General features: G+C 32.9%; 1 protein-coding gene across 2 annotated transcripts in view; it reads right to left on the bottom strand.

Moving 5' to 3' along the window:
• Positions 1 to 12,233, bottom strand: part of Sarm (sterile alpha and armadillo motif) — a 52,844-nt gene extending 40,611 nt beyond the window's left edge. The window contains exon 1 of one of the 2 annotated variants that reach the window (XM_018542511.1): positions 12,197 to 12,233. The gene's annotated coding sequence lies outside the window, so the exon portion shown is untranslated. Of the gene's footprint in view, positions 1 to 2,188; positions 2,230 to 12,196 lie in introns of those variants that run through there. The other variant, XM_018542518.1, reaches the window with a different exon arrangement.
• Between the last annotated feature and the right edge of the window lie 2,276 nt (positions 12,234 to 14,509).

Raw genomic sequence — 14,509 nt, 5'->3', positions numbered from 1 at the left:
TAGCATTTATAAAGATTCAAAATTTTTTCCTAAAATTTTTGTAAAAATTATTGAAAATATTACAACAAATTACTTCTTTAAATGTTCTTTGATTGAAAAAATGAATTTTAATAAAGAATGTTACAGGATCTTTATACAGAATATTTTTCAAAGATAGAGATCTCCGAAGCTAAAATAAAAATTATTTTGTAGCATATCATGTATCTACATCAAATCGTTCGAAGCGATTGGAGCGAGCTTGAATGAACGAGTGGATGAATGAAAGACGTGAATCATTCGAGCAGGAAGTTCAAGGTCGCTCGTTTACGATACTGAAAGAGACATACGTTTATATCGTATTGTGCGTTATCAAGAGCACGCGATGCGTGCGGTCATTCAACATCCTTCTGTTACAAACTTTAGAAAAAGGTCGATCACCTCGTCACCAGCTTTTGAAGAAAAGAGGAATTAACAAAAAAAATGTAGCCACATCCTGCTGATATAATTTCAATGGAAATATTTTTAAAACATGTTTTAAAAATATACTCCAAAAAAAATATATATTCCGAGAAAGTTTCCTATTACAGAAATATTGTTGGAAAATAAAAACCTACAATTATTTTTATATTTTTTATAACTGTGTTAGTTTAAAAATATGAAACTATTTTACACCGAAAAATATTCTTCATAAAAAAAAATCTATAGTGATTATCTTTTCATTTTTAATATCAAATAATAATAATAAATTTATTTGCGACTCTTTTATATGTATAATATAAATTCTGCAAAGAATTTAAATTAAATAAAAAACAGATCTCGATGATGTTATACATACTCATGTAAAGTTGAAAATCAAATATGAAAGTAGGTACAATTGAAAATAAAGAGGCCCGTTTTTTATATCGTGTGCAAGAAGAGGATCGCTTCGATGATGATCGGTTTCCAAAAGAGGCGTCGGGAAGAGGACGATGATATCAAAGGAGCAGAAATTCGGTCGCGATGACTCATATCCCGCTCGTGCGTGATATCGCGCATGAAAACGCGAACGAGACTACACGGGGCACCACGGGTTCCCATAGCCGGGGGCCAAGGCAACCTCGGCGACGAATGCCAGTGAGTCACGAAGGAATTCCAACCGTGCGAGCACGGCTGGGCCCCGCAAATGAGAGAAAGAAAGAGAAAGAAAGAGAAAGAAAGAGAAAAAAAGAGTCCCCGGACTCCCCCTCACGCCTATAGGTCAGTAGACTCTGGCTGTTACGTATCTACTCGCGTGTTTTGGCGACGATGCGTGCGTACGTGCGTGCGTGCAAGCATACACGCTCGTATGACTGATTGATTCTGCGAGACATGACTTACTGTTTGGTTTGAGAATATTTACAATCGTGTGATGCATCTTACTTTAGTCTCTTTCGTAATATTCCATATTTTTTGCCCTGTTAATTTTAAGAGATTGTTTTGATTCCTAATCCTTGAAATAAGTAAATAAAAAAAATTTTTTTTTTCAGTGTACATATATGAACCCAGGTTCGAAGTTATACGCATTACGAGAGATATCGAATAGCAATCGATCGAGAAGATGAGATACAGGAAAAATGCTCGAGAAATTCATGATGCACTCCTCTCGAAGGGGCGCGGATGCATGCGAAACGCATCACTGTGACTCATCGTTCACGGCTTCACGAGCAATGAATGCGTCGAATGCGAAAGTCGAATGCCCATCTCGTCTTGCGTGTCGTTATATTGAGCGTACATGACAATACTAGGGATACTTTGCACTATTACTGCACCGTTATAACGACCAGACAACATAGTTGTCTTAGCGGTAGCCCAGTGGCTCGCACATATAAATACAACACAGTTCTTACTAAATTACACAAGCAAATCTAAAATACTGAAAACTGCATTTATATACGCACATAATCAGTAAAACTGATACCAAATATCAACTGTAATATATTTTATATTATATTATATAATAATTATATGAAATATAAAATTTCAGGTTCCGCAACAAAAAGATTGATGTATACTTATAGTATATCTATAACTTTTGAGATAAAGTATGTGTTACTTGCGTATTTTTTTTGTTTATATACTCGTGAAGAGTCGTTTTAGAAATTTATTCAAGTCGATAAGAGCCGACCCACAATGCATACAATATATAATAGATCGGGTCGATGCTCGCTAAAAGATACGAGTTTATACAAACCCAGACGGCAATATTCGCAGGACAAAGGATCTCCGGAGAAAAAAAAGTGGCGGAGATTCAGTCTGCCGGCGATTTACATAAAAATTAAACGGAGCACTCACCTGAAACAGAGAAAAAAACGGTGTTCCTTTAGTCATACGATCGCCGTGCAACGGATTATAATATGAATAGGCGAGACGAGACGAGATGCATTGAGCCCCTTTTAATCACGAGCACCGACTTACACCCGCCATGTGTCCCCTCTACCGATTATCACGCGATGGCTAGAAATTAAATGGATTATATCGGCGACACAAAGCACTTTTTTCCGTCTTTCTTCGTGACTTATTATCGCAATCGATAATCATCGAACGACTTTATCATTTGTTTGTGAAACTGGCGCATAAAACATACATGTCTGAATAAGAAATATATTAATAAAATGTGTGTTATAATGCTACTATATTATATTAATGCTATAATTTTTATTAATTGTAACGAGAAAAAAATTATATTTTATAGTAATACAAGCCTTGAAATTTTTTATCATAATTATGAATTTTCGTACTAATTTTATCTGATTTTTAAAATAATAAATCTGTTTAATGAAATTGAAAATTTTATATTTAAGCTTTTACAGTATTCTGTTTGAATTCAATATAAGGCATAACAAGAAAAAGGAAAAGAGAAGTACATACTCATTATACTTAAAAGATAATTATGATTACATTTCGAAGCTCATTATTAGGTTTGTTTCTTTAATTGCGAATAACTAACGCGACGGAATAAAGGTTGTATCATTATTTACTAAATGCCTCGTATATTTATTGGAAAAAGGAACAGAAGGGAGAAAAAGCAGGGCGCCAGGAAAGAAAGACGAAGATGAGGAAAATGCGTGGGCATCGCTAATCAGGAATGGCGCCACTCGAGGTGGATTATCAACCTGCGAGTCTGCGAGGTGCGTCAATAAAAATGTGCACGAGGGACGCAGGAAGAGGAAAGCAAGCAAGGAAAAACAAGCACAAGAAATGAGATCCTGTAAACTCGACTCAATGCAAATGACCGCGCGATCGCGATCGCGCCCGCTTACATTAGAGATTCGCTGCCGTATTTGCGGCGCACATGTAACGAAACACTTGGAAGAAACGTGATTCGCAGCATTTGCAGAGTGTGCCTAATTTCTGTTTACAGAGAAAGATAAGATAATTCGAGAGTTCACGGAAATAATAAAACTAAGACTACCATCTTCAAAGTAAGAAAATTATCATATCTCTAAATTAAAAAAAAAAGATAATTTTCATTCCTAAAAGAGAAATTACAATTTTTATTTCTCGGAATGAAAAAAAGAAATTTAATAGGCTGGAAGATAAAAAATGTTTAATTTTCCGATAATATATTACAAATAAGCATCATTATTCTCATAGCGCGGATTTTCTACAATTTTTGTTGTCGAATACTTATATAATATATTAAAGAAGGACATACGCAAATAAAAATTGTAAATTACTGCTTTTGTAATGACGATCGTAAAATTCAATTTGATTTCTTATACCTAGCAATGAATCTTGTTTTTCTATTTTTATCTAAATGTCAGCACGTAAGAATCCATTGCTTCTGGAAGGCCGATAAATATTATAAAAAAGTGCTACGAAACAGGTCATGTGAGTATATTAGAATGCTAATCCTTGTAAAGAGTACCTGTAAGATCGTTAGTCCTTACAAAGTGCGAGATAGCACACCGCTAAATGATTCTTCCATCCGCAAGGACACAAGTCAATTATCTTTTTTTATTAATTTACATCTTTTACTGTCGTTTTACGTTTATAACACCAGTGATCGTTGCAGATATAATAAATGATGCAAAAAATTCCCTCGAAATAGCATCCATGATTTTTTTGCACCTGCCAACTATACAATTAAAATAATTAAAGACATAATAAAATAGGTGTGTAGATGCATTAAAATCTAAATTTAGAAAAGAAAATGAAATATTAAAATAAAAATATTATATTTCACTGATAGTGCAAATTATATTTCTTCACTTTTACTAGTGATAGTGATATTAGTTTCTAGATTACAACGTAACATTATCATTAAATGTAATTATCCTCAAGTTTTTCTATAAACTTTAAATGCATTATTATGAATTGTTCCGTCACATATTGTTAAAAATAAATCTTTCAAAAAATCCTGCGAGTGTTTTAATTATAGAAAAAATATGAAATGTGTGTGTGACAAAGTGTCCTTGAATTGTTGTGTTCTAAAATCATATAGAGATTTTTGAAAGCGTTAATATTATGTATTCAGAAACAAAGACGACGACGGTGAAGGCGATATCTGATTTTCTTCAGCAATTCTACTTTGAAACGCTGACAAGTCAACCGTTTTCCGTTATTGCATGTGCTATTCTCGTAAAGTTAAATGATCCAAATATCATTGCAGCTGCAACCGCAAACTATTTAACGGGATGTTTTAACACGGACTTCTCAATCTTACAAAAAGGATTTTGTAATCGTGCTAGTAAAAAAGATGCCATGCAAACATACATATACTTAGAACGAAATTAATTAAAATATTCTCACATAATACTAACCATGAATTTACGCAAAACGTTTGCAATATCACTTAAAAAAAATCGATACAAACAAAAGTTTAAGTCGTTTATTCGAAAAGAATATTAGTCATATAAAATAAAAAGTTACGAGTAAAGTTTTCTGTATAAAAACGTCGTGTTTATGATATTAAATTATGTTGATAATCGACATTAAAGATTGTGAAAACGGTCTTGGTAAATTATGGAATAATAAAATTCTGCTTTCTAATTATCGTATACAAGTATACCTGTGTACGTAATATTTACGGAATAGCTTAAATAAGCAATACAGCGCGCCACAAAACCTGGATATTATTACCGGTAGCATCTTTTTTCTTTTTTTAAAACCGATGACTCAGAAATATGACATTTTCTCTTCGGAGCCAGAGAGACGCGCGCGTGTCGCGTTACATACGATTTGCGTGACATTTCTACGACAACAGAAATACGATTCGATGGCTAGACTACATCGTGAAGGCGATATTCGACGCCGTGGTGACCGGCCAGTCAGGTTTACATCCCAACAAGACTATACCTGTATCCGATGTACATACGTGAGTGGTCATGTAACTATGCAAACTTACAAGACAAACTCGCTTTTCAAAATCGAAATTAATAATTGGTAAAAAAAAAAAGAACACGTGCCAATTTCAGGAGACGCAATCTTTTTTTTATGGCGGTTTTAAAATAAGATCTAAGTGACCTTTAAAAAAAGTGACATTTCAACTTTTTGCAATATAGCCATTAATATCATTCCGTCATGATAATTTTAGATTTTATCGCTGTAAAGAGTTATTATGTTGTTCCGCTTGTCTATATAACATGGATACTAATTACCTTATAAATAGAACTATTGCTCGAAATAGCTCTCTTCATCATGCTCACGAAGATTAAATCAAGTGCCAACGATTGGATAACGCTCAAATACAGTATTTATGTAAATATATTTAATAAGGATCAAAATAATTGGATATGAAAATCTTTAAACGTTCTTACATGTCTCACGTAAATGGTCTTTATCGGTAATAATTGCAGCATTAAATCATGCTACGATTACTGCATCTCTTATTCATTTCCGGAATACTTCAGCGACTCCGGAATTCACCACGACTGCAACTGCAGTCTGACTAATCCTCAAATGTGAATGATACGTATTGTTAGGCTAGCTGGTCCCTAACTTCGTTTCATCGTATTATAGCCGCAGATTAAATGCATCCGGTCCGACAAAGAACGGTAGCTTTTGTGAAGAAAGTGCTAAGTCGTAAAAAGCGATCCGTTAGATTTTCAAAAACGAATTAGTGATACATCCCTTTAAACGATAAATAAAGTAAAAAGTAACCATGTCTGTAAAGAGATCTCCGCGTCTTTAATAAAGTCTAGAAATTACGAGAGCTTCCATAGTTATATATCGACACTAATTCTCTTTTTATACAAATCTTCACTAATAGGTACCTCATCATTAATTACATTATATAAAAACAAGAGCAAGTGAAGAGAAAACTACAAGCTAAACGAGCACTCTTAAATTATCATTAAGACAAAAATCGGACCGAGACCAAGTAACAAACAAATGTAAATTTCTCCGAAGGCGTCGTATGAAAACAGCATTCTATCTCCTAACTCTCGGCAATTTAATGCAAGTTACACTTAATGACCAACTGCTTGATTGTCTTAACAAGATCCACTCCTTCCCTCAACCTGTTTTTTTACAACTACTCACCGCGAGGATAAAGAATAAAGGAAAGAAACCTCCAAGACTGGGCCGTAAGTAGAAATAAAATTCAGACGCTAACCTTAAAATAATATTATAATTTTTTAGTCATTTTTTAATATTATCTTTTCCAAAAAATAATAAAAAATTAATTTTAATATGGAACAAATTTTGTACAAAAATGGAATAGATATAACAAATACTAAAATCTTTTTAAGACCGTACAATTGATAAACAATAAACAAACAAGGAAAAGAAGCCAATAACGGTCAAAGCTAGATCACAAATGCTTATTAAATTTATGTGTGAATTTTATATACTGCGTATGTAGTTCTCTAAATCGCGTGCCGAAATTTTTTTCAGACTTACAACGCAACACTAAACAACTACCGCAGTAATATCACTTTAGTTAAATTGACAAGCAATCTAACAATTTTTGATGCTTATAGCATCTTATTGGATCTTAATAATAAGTTGAAAGATATCTTTAAAATTTAACGATGTAATGTTAAAGTAATGATAAATCAAATCTATGAAAAATAAGATTGCGAAGAATATCACAAGTTGGCGTTTCGTCCCGGCTTCCACTACTGGACTCATCAGTAAGGCATTGTAGTGGAAGCCTACCTTAGACGCCTGTTTAAGTTATTAAATCGAGATTCTATATATACAGATATACGCGTATCAAAGCATTTGCGAGAATTTTTGCGAATATCTATAGACCTCTGATGGCGGGTCGACATAGTAATATTCTTCGCAATATTTATTTTAAAGTAATATATGTAATTCCTCTTCCCCCCCCCCCCCCTATTAAATTACTACATTTTTTAACAAAATTAATCAAATATTTAGGGTAACTTTTCAGACTATTAGAGTTACATTTCAAGACCGACGATTGTTCGGCGCGCAATTTGGGGGGACTACGTATATTTACTTCGATATAAATATTGCGAAGAATATTTACGTCGACCCGCCATCAGAGATCTATTGATATTTGCAAATTCTCGTAAGTGCTCTTACACGCGTATATCTCTTCATATAGAATCTCGATTGAATAACTCCCAGGCGTCTAAGGTAGGCTTCCACTACAATATCTTACTGATGAGTCCAGTAGTGGAAGCCGGGACGAAACACCAAAAATACGTGATATATTCAAAAGAGAATAAAATCACATATCTACAAAAAATCACATATATTAATGTCTCTATATCAATATTCTTCGCAATCTTATTTTTCATAGATTTGATTTATCATTACTTTAACATTACATCGTTAAATTTTAAAGATATCTTTCAACTTATTAATAAGATGCTATAAGCATCAAAAATTGTTAGATTGCTTGTCAATTTAACTAAAGTGATATTACTGCGGTAGTTGTTTAGTGTTGCGTTGTAAGTCTGAAAAAAATTTCGGCACGCAATTTAGGGAACTACATACGCAGTATATAAAATTCACACATAAATTTAATAAGCATTTATGGAACAGATATATTCTGGGGTATATAATACAATCTTTTTTATACATAAATAACTTTTTAGGAGACAAAGTAAAGGTCAATTCATTAATTTAATTTCATAATAAAGTTATAAATATAGGATATTCCATATTCCAAATAAGGACGAAATGCTAATGTTAATGAAATGCTGAATCTCATAAATATTATTAAAAATTCTTAATATTAAAATTCTCGCGGACGATACTTAATATTTTGGAACGAAGACAAGGAACGGAGAGGACCAGAGACTGAAAGGGAGAAGGTGCAGAGGGAAAAGATCCGAGAGTGCCGCCCACGGAGAGCGGATGCCGGGTCGGCGGGGTCACCTCTCCAGCAAAATGAATCTTTTATGCCTCTCTTATGACGGAGTCGCTTTTACGACGCTTCTTCGCGTCCTCGCGTGCACGCGCGCGAGAACGGGACGTTCTTCCTCCAGACTCAATGAGAAAAAAATCGGCTCCAGTCGTCTTACCGCACGTTAAGGCGACTGAATGGGATCAGAGCATGAATCGGATTAATTCCCCCCAAAAAAGACGTATTTAATTGCGCGAATAAAACGTTTAAATGTGCACGTATACAAAACATTTAATTTTAAATAAAAGATACAATTTTATAGGTAAGAGAGTATCTCTCTCTAAATTTCACACAAGATTTTTATTTATGTTTGGTACGGATAAATATATTGAATAATGTTTTTTAACAAAGGCGATAAAAAACACGGAATAAATTTATCTGAAAAAATGTAGCAAAGTATACAATTTTGTTGAAATATCTAAAAATTTAACTATAGATACAGATTTGAAAAAAAATGGTATCATAAAAATAATTACGTAAGACTTTCAAGTTGATTGTTAGCATGTCAAAACTTTTTGCAGCATTGAAAATCATGCTTGAATTTTCTACATAATTATTTTGGGGATATAACAAAATCATTTTTTTTGGTAAAACTACTGAGAAAAAATATCCTAATTTCAAAAAATATTTCTTTGCTTATATTCAAAAAAATATTTTTTTGAAAATAAGATATTTTTTCTGAGTGTACCTAAATTTTTAAATATTTCAGCGAAATTGTTTTTTCTATGCATCGCTGTGCAAATCTCGAAATCTTACGAATAGTCACGTATTTTTAATATGACAGGCTGAAAAAGGATGATTTATATAGACCTCGGTAGGAAATGAGAGGGTATACATATCGCGGCCTACAAAAATTTCTGATTCTTCCTTCATGGCTATTTCAAACACGAGCTGCGGCAACTTTCCGATATCTCGGCCGCTTCTCGCACATGGAAGAGCGAAACGCCGCCGCGTGTATCAGCGTCAACATCCTCTCTTTCTTCCTCTCTTTCGTATGATATATTGATATTAATGTCGTTCCAGTGGCTATGGGGCATCTGCTTAATAAGAACGATCGTCGCTCGTGCCATGAGCTACCCATTATTCAATTTAACAACACGACCCCACGTGTCTTCTAATTGCCTATCGGAAAAATTCTTAGATGTGTCTAATCGAAAATTCTTTAAATTCTCAGTAATTAACAAAAACAATTTATATTATGCATATTAAGAAAAAAGATTTTATACGTATCTAAAAACTGTTTAGAATACTGCAAGAATTACATCCAAAAAAACCTAAAAAAATTAAACTTTATTTCATATTGAAATATATTTAAATATATATAAAAATTTTTTATGAACGTCTTCTTCTCTCATTATCATTTTAATAAAAACCATTAATGTATACGAAGTAATTATTAATAATGTGTTAATCTTAGTGTGGTAAATAAAAAATAACGAAGCATATGAAAGACGCATTAACGAGGCCGAATCAGAGACAAATGCTTTTCTATTACGAGAAAACTATTCTAAATATATAAACAAGACCTAAATACGTTGCAGAGAGGACGGTGCAGTCGCAAGTTTTACTGAAAAACTGCATAGTTGGAGAGAGTAACATTCTATAATTCTTTTCGTATTCACACAAATTTCCGAGCCTCATAACATAACTAATTTGGTAATATTCATACGGATTTAATTGGAAATATAATGCATTTTTATAATAAATTATGTTAAGGCAAACAGCAAAATGACAATTTTAATAATACAAAAAAGTAGACTAAAAAAAAACCATGAATTCCTGTGATAAGAGGCGAATGAGAGTGTAGCGTTGTTATTGGTACGCAATCAATAATAAGTGAATTTATACAAATCCTTTATTTTACATAAATACAGAACGTTTTGACTCTCTTTGGAGTCATCTTCAGCTAATACAATTTTTAATTTGCCTCCTTTGTAATTTTTGTGATAAGTCACATCAAATTTATAGATTTAATATTGAGATATCTGTTAAATTTAAAAATTAATAATAATTTATATCCTTTAGATCGTTGAGGAATATAAAGTGACCCTTCTTATAAAATTCAAAAAAGATGTTTTAAAAACAATGGATCGCTCATTACAAATTTATCTCCTATTATTGAACACAAGAATCTAAAATAATTATTTTATACCATAAAATCTAGATATCACATGTTCTAGTGTCTGATTTTAAACTGTTAATATTATAATACAAAGATAGTCTTTCGTAATGTAAATATAAAAAAATATTTGTAGACTGAATAATTAATGTATCTTATAAAATAAATAAACTGCACATATAAATCTTAAAATAATATAAGGTATTAATACTAAAATACAAATAAATATTCAATAAATACTGAAACATAAAAACATTGAATGCTGAAAGAAGCTAAATATTAAAATGTTTCAAAACATTCATTTTTATTCAAATTTATAATTCATAATTTATTTATAATTTGTAAAAACATCAACTTACTATACTTTATTAAAAATCCTTAAAATTTTTTGCCAAAAATTCATTCAAAAAAATTATTTACTCTTCAATTTTATCGATTTTTAAAAGAATGGTAAACAGATAAGGGAAATGTACTAGTTAACGGACATGAACCAATTGTTGGACAAAGTGATAAAACATTTCAAATATAAAGCTTTTTATAGTATCTACGATTTTTAATTACTTTGTATAATTAAATTTTTATAAACAATAAATTTATTTAAAGTTGTACACATCATTAAAAGCTTAATATTTACAATTTTGTACCACTTTGTCCAACAAATTGGGTTATATCTACTAACTGTCCACTAACTAATACATTTACCTTACTTGTTCAACTCGTGGACGATCATTTTTATATCTATATACAAAGAAAAAATAGTCGTTTTGTATCAATACTATTGATACGAAATAATTGACGTTTCTATTTTGCAATAAATAAAATGACATGCGTGTAATTCCAAGTGACATTCACGTTGAAAGAAAAAAGTAATTCGCAGCTGCTCTCACGAGAATTTAATAAACCAACAGAGGAATTCAGGTAGTCGTCATTACATAAGTTATCGCCAGCTGTTCGCGGGATTCGCCACTAACCAAAAAAAATTACAGCCTGTCTGAAAAGTCGAGCATAAACATGGCAACGAACCAGGAAAGTCGTCATGAAAAATATAGTGGCAACACACTTGTTATTTCTCTCATTTTAATCCCCGAAAAAAGAACGCTCCTTGCTTCGGACATCACGCTACAAGTGCGAAAAAGTCGTGTTCATAGCCAAATGTTCGATTTAATCTTAAACACAAATCGCGATTTAATTTTGCTTGATAAACTTTTAATTCTACGATTGAGGCGAATCGTAGTTTTTCAAAGATACAACATCGAAATGTCGACGATTTCTATGACGAAAGAATGTATTAAAAATACAATAAATAACTAAAAATTAAATTTTATATGCGTATTTTGAGAGATAAATACAATTGAAGCAAATAGTTCTCAAGAATTAAATCAATTTCTTTTAAATCACACGAAAAGAACAATTTTGATAAAAAAATTTAAAATTTTTCTAGATTATACAGATCTGAAAATAATTTTGTTTGACATTCAAAGTTGTTGGAATATCAAATTTTTTGTTGCAACATTGCTATCATTTTTTCCAACGCAATTTTGATGGTCCAACAAAGTTATTTTCAGATCTGTATTCAGCAAAATTTTAGATCTTTCAGCAAATTCTGTAAAAATTTGAAGCACGTGTAATTTTTTAAACTTGCGAAGTTGAGGTCTGTTATAATAAGTAAATATTTTTACAGGGATTAAATTAGATGATAAAGAATCACACAATTGATTAACATGTTCATGTGACTTTTAGATGTTCAAAGCTTTTACCTTCGTATGAAGACCCGAGAAGAAGGTACGTCGTGGCATGGAATACGACGACATGTTGATTTTATTGACAACCATTGTCATGCTAGCTGCCAGATGGATTTCCCTCTCGCGATACGTCGATTCGAAATTCGAGGTCTTCTTTTATCTAGTCGTTCGTCTTCCTTCGTGCAGCATTGACGTGACACTTCGCGTCGAGGATAACACGTTCGTGCTTGTGTCTATCAAATGTACTTATCCGCACGCTTCACTTCGAAGTACTGTGACCATCTCAGATTTTTCGTAGAATTATGTTCCACTAAGGAAATCATCAGCCAACCGGTACTAGAAAAGCCCAAAGAGCAAGCACTCGAGGGCAGAAATTCGCACGAAGAGGCAATGATCCGTGATGGTGCAGGATCGCCGCTAAAACATTCCTCTCGAGGATTTTTACGTGAAGATTCTTCAGAAGCGTTTAAGTATTTAAATCCATTGTATATAATAATATTGAATAGATCCCATCAAAACCCGAAGATATTTTGAAAAGTCAATTGCTTTCTTCGTTTCGGAAATTAATATTTACTTTCAGATTCAACCAAATAGATCTCCTCTTGAAACGTCACTGCTTGCAAAATCCCGTTTAAAGTTTACTTAGGCAACGGCTGTCAAACTGTCGATTTCATTTCTAGCGCAACATAGAATAGAACACATCTTTAAACTGTCTTTTCAAGGACTGTAGTTCGAAGACTCGGTGAAAGTCAGCTGTTCTGAGTTCCAGAATCTCCTAGAAATACTCGACGAGGAAGGAATTCTCTTGAGAAGTGTGCAGTAGTGGAAGACCGTCGTATACCTTGGAGTCGGACGCGCGCGAGAGTACTGAGGGAGCGCTCCTCGGCGGTGCTATATATAGCCTCCCTACCCCCTTACTCAAATCGAACGAGGCCTCACCAGGTTCGCGCTGCATCGCGGACGTCAGACAGTGGCATTACCGTGACCTTCGAACCCGGAGGGATGTGTCGAGGAACACCCCGAGAAGGGATAGACCGCTGATCATTGGAGGCTAGACAGGAAGACGATTGTGGTAGGGTGGCTAGAGGCCGGTCGCAGAGCGCGAACGATGACGAGATCGATTTGCTACTCGCATGATACGGTATGTCGATATAATGTTGCGCGAGAACAACCAATGTCAGCGGAGTAGAAGGTGGGAGATATGTTACGGGTATGGGTGACGAATGCCTGTTCTTTTGTAAGCATGTGTAGAATAATGATCGTTGTTGAACACGCTAAACATGATGAAATAATTTGCGACGGTAGACAGGTACTATTGTACGACGATTATCATCGGCGCCGTCGTAACATTTGTAAAATTAACTCTCTGTGGAACAGGATACCTCTGGCGATACACAATTTCAATTTGTACACCCATAGAGAAGATTTCTAAAATCCAATGATCGCGATTTATTATACAGTAAGATCGATGTACAACCTTAGCTAAAAATATTATGATATCTTTTATTAATTGTTATTTAGATTTTTAGCTCACAAAAATATAAATTTATAGAATTTGCTGTTAATTATTTTTTTATTTCAAAAACCCTTTAGACTTATGTATAACGCTGATAACTAATAACAATGCAAATAAAAGAATTCCAGATAAATAAAAAAATACGGGTACCAAATATTTTTGGCCAAGGCTGCAAGAACAACTTTGTGTTTATAGTTAACAGAGGAATATTTTAGTCTTAAAGTAGAAAATGGTTTCTTAAATTCTGAATGAAAAAATATAAGAAACTTGTGTGTTATTATTCCTATTTAATTTGAGGAAAAAAATTGGAATTATTGATCTAATCTAATATTGTATTTTTCATAAATAAAATAGATTACGGGCTAGTGAGAGTTAAACTTACGGTAATTCGTGCAAATTAAAAATTTTTATTTTAATAAGAATACTTGTATAGACGTTTCGGCTACAATTCAAGTCATCTTCAGTAGTCTAAATTATAAAAAACTTTCGTCGATGGCTGAGCAGGAAGTGGCAAATTCATATCCCCTATAGATTATTTTGTCCCAAAATTGATCAATCTTGCGGCAAATAATGGGAATAATATCTATATGTATACATTGATATTAGTATAATTAACTTAAAGGTTGGAAAAAGATGAGAAGATGAAAAAAGAACTTACCGGCACAGCAATGGAGAAAAAACAATTACGAATATAAGTTGATTTACGGTCTCACTAGCCCGTAATCTATTTTATTTATTTGACATTCTCGAGAGTTTAATTTAGAGATTTGTTATTGTATTTTTCTATTGCACATCAAATTGTGATAAGATTA

The sequence above is a fragment of the Cyphomyrmex costatus genome, unplaced genomic scaffold (assembly GCF_001594065.2).
Source record: "Cyphomyrmex costatus isolate MS0001 unplaced genomic scaffold, Ccosl1.0 scaffold11, whole genome shotgun sequence".
NCBI classification, from domain to species: domain Eukaryota; kingdom Metazoa; phylum Arthropoda; class Insecta; order Hymenoptera; family Formicidae; genus Cyphomyrmex; species Cyphomyrmex costatus.
The sequence above is the reverse complement of the archived record's forward strand: the minus strand, read 5'-3'. Positions and strand labels throughout refer to the sequence as shown.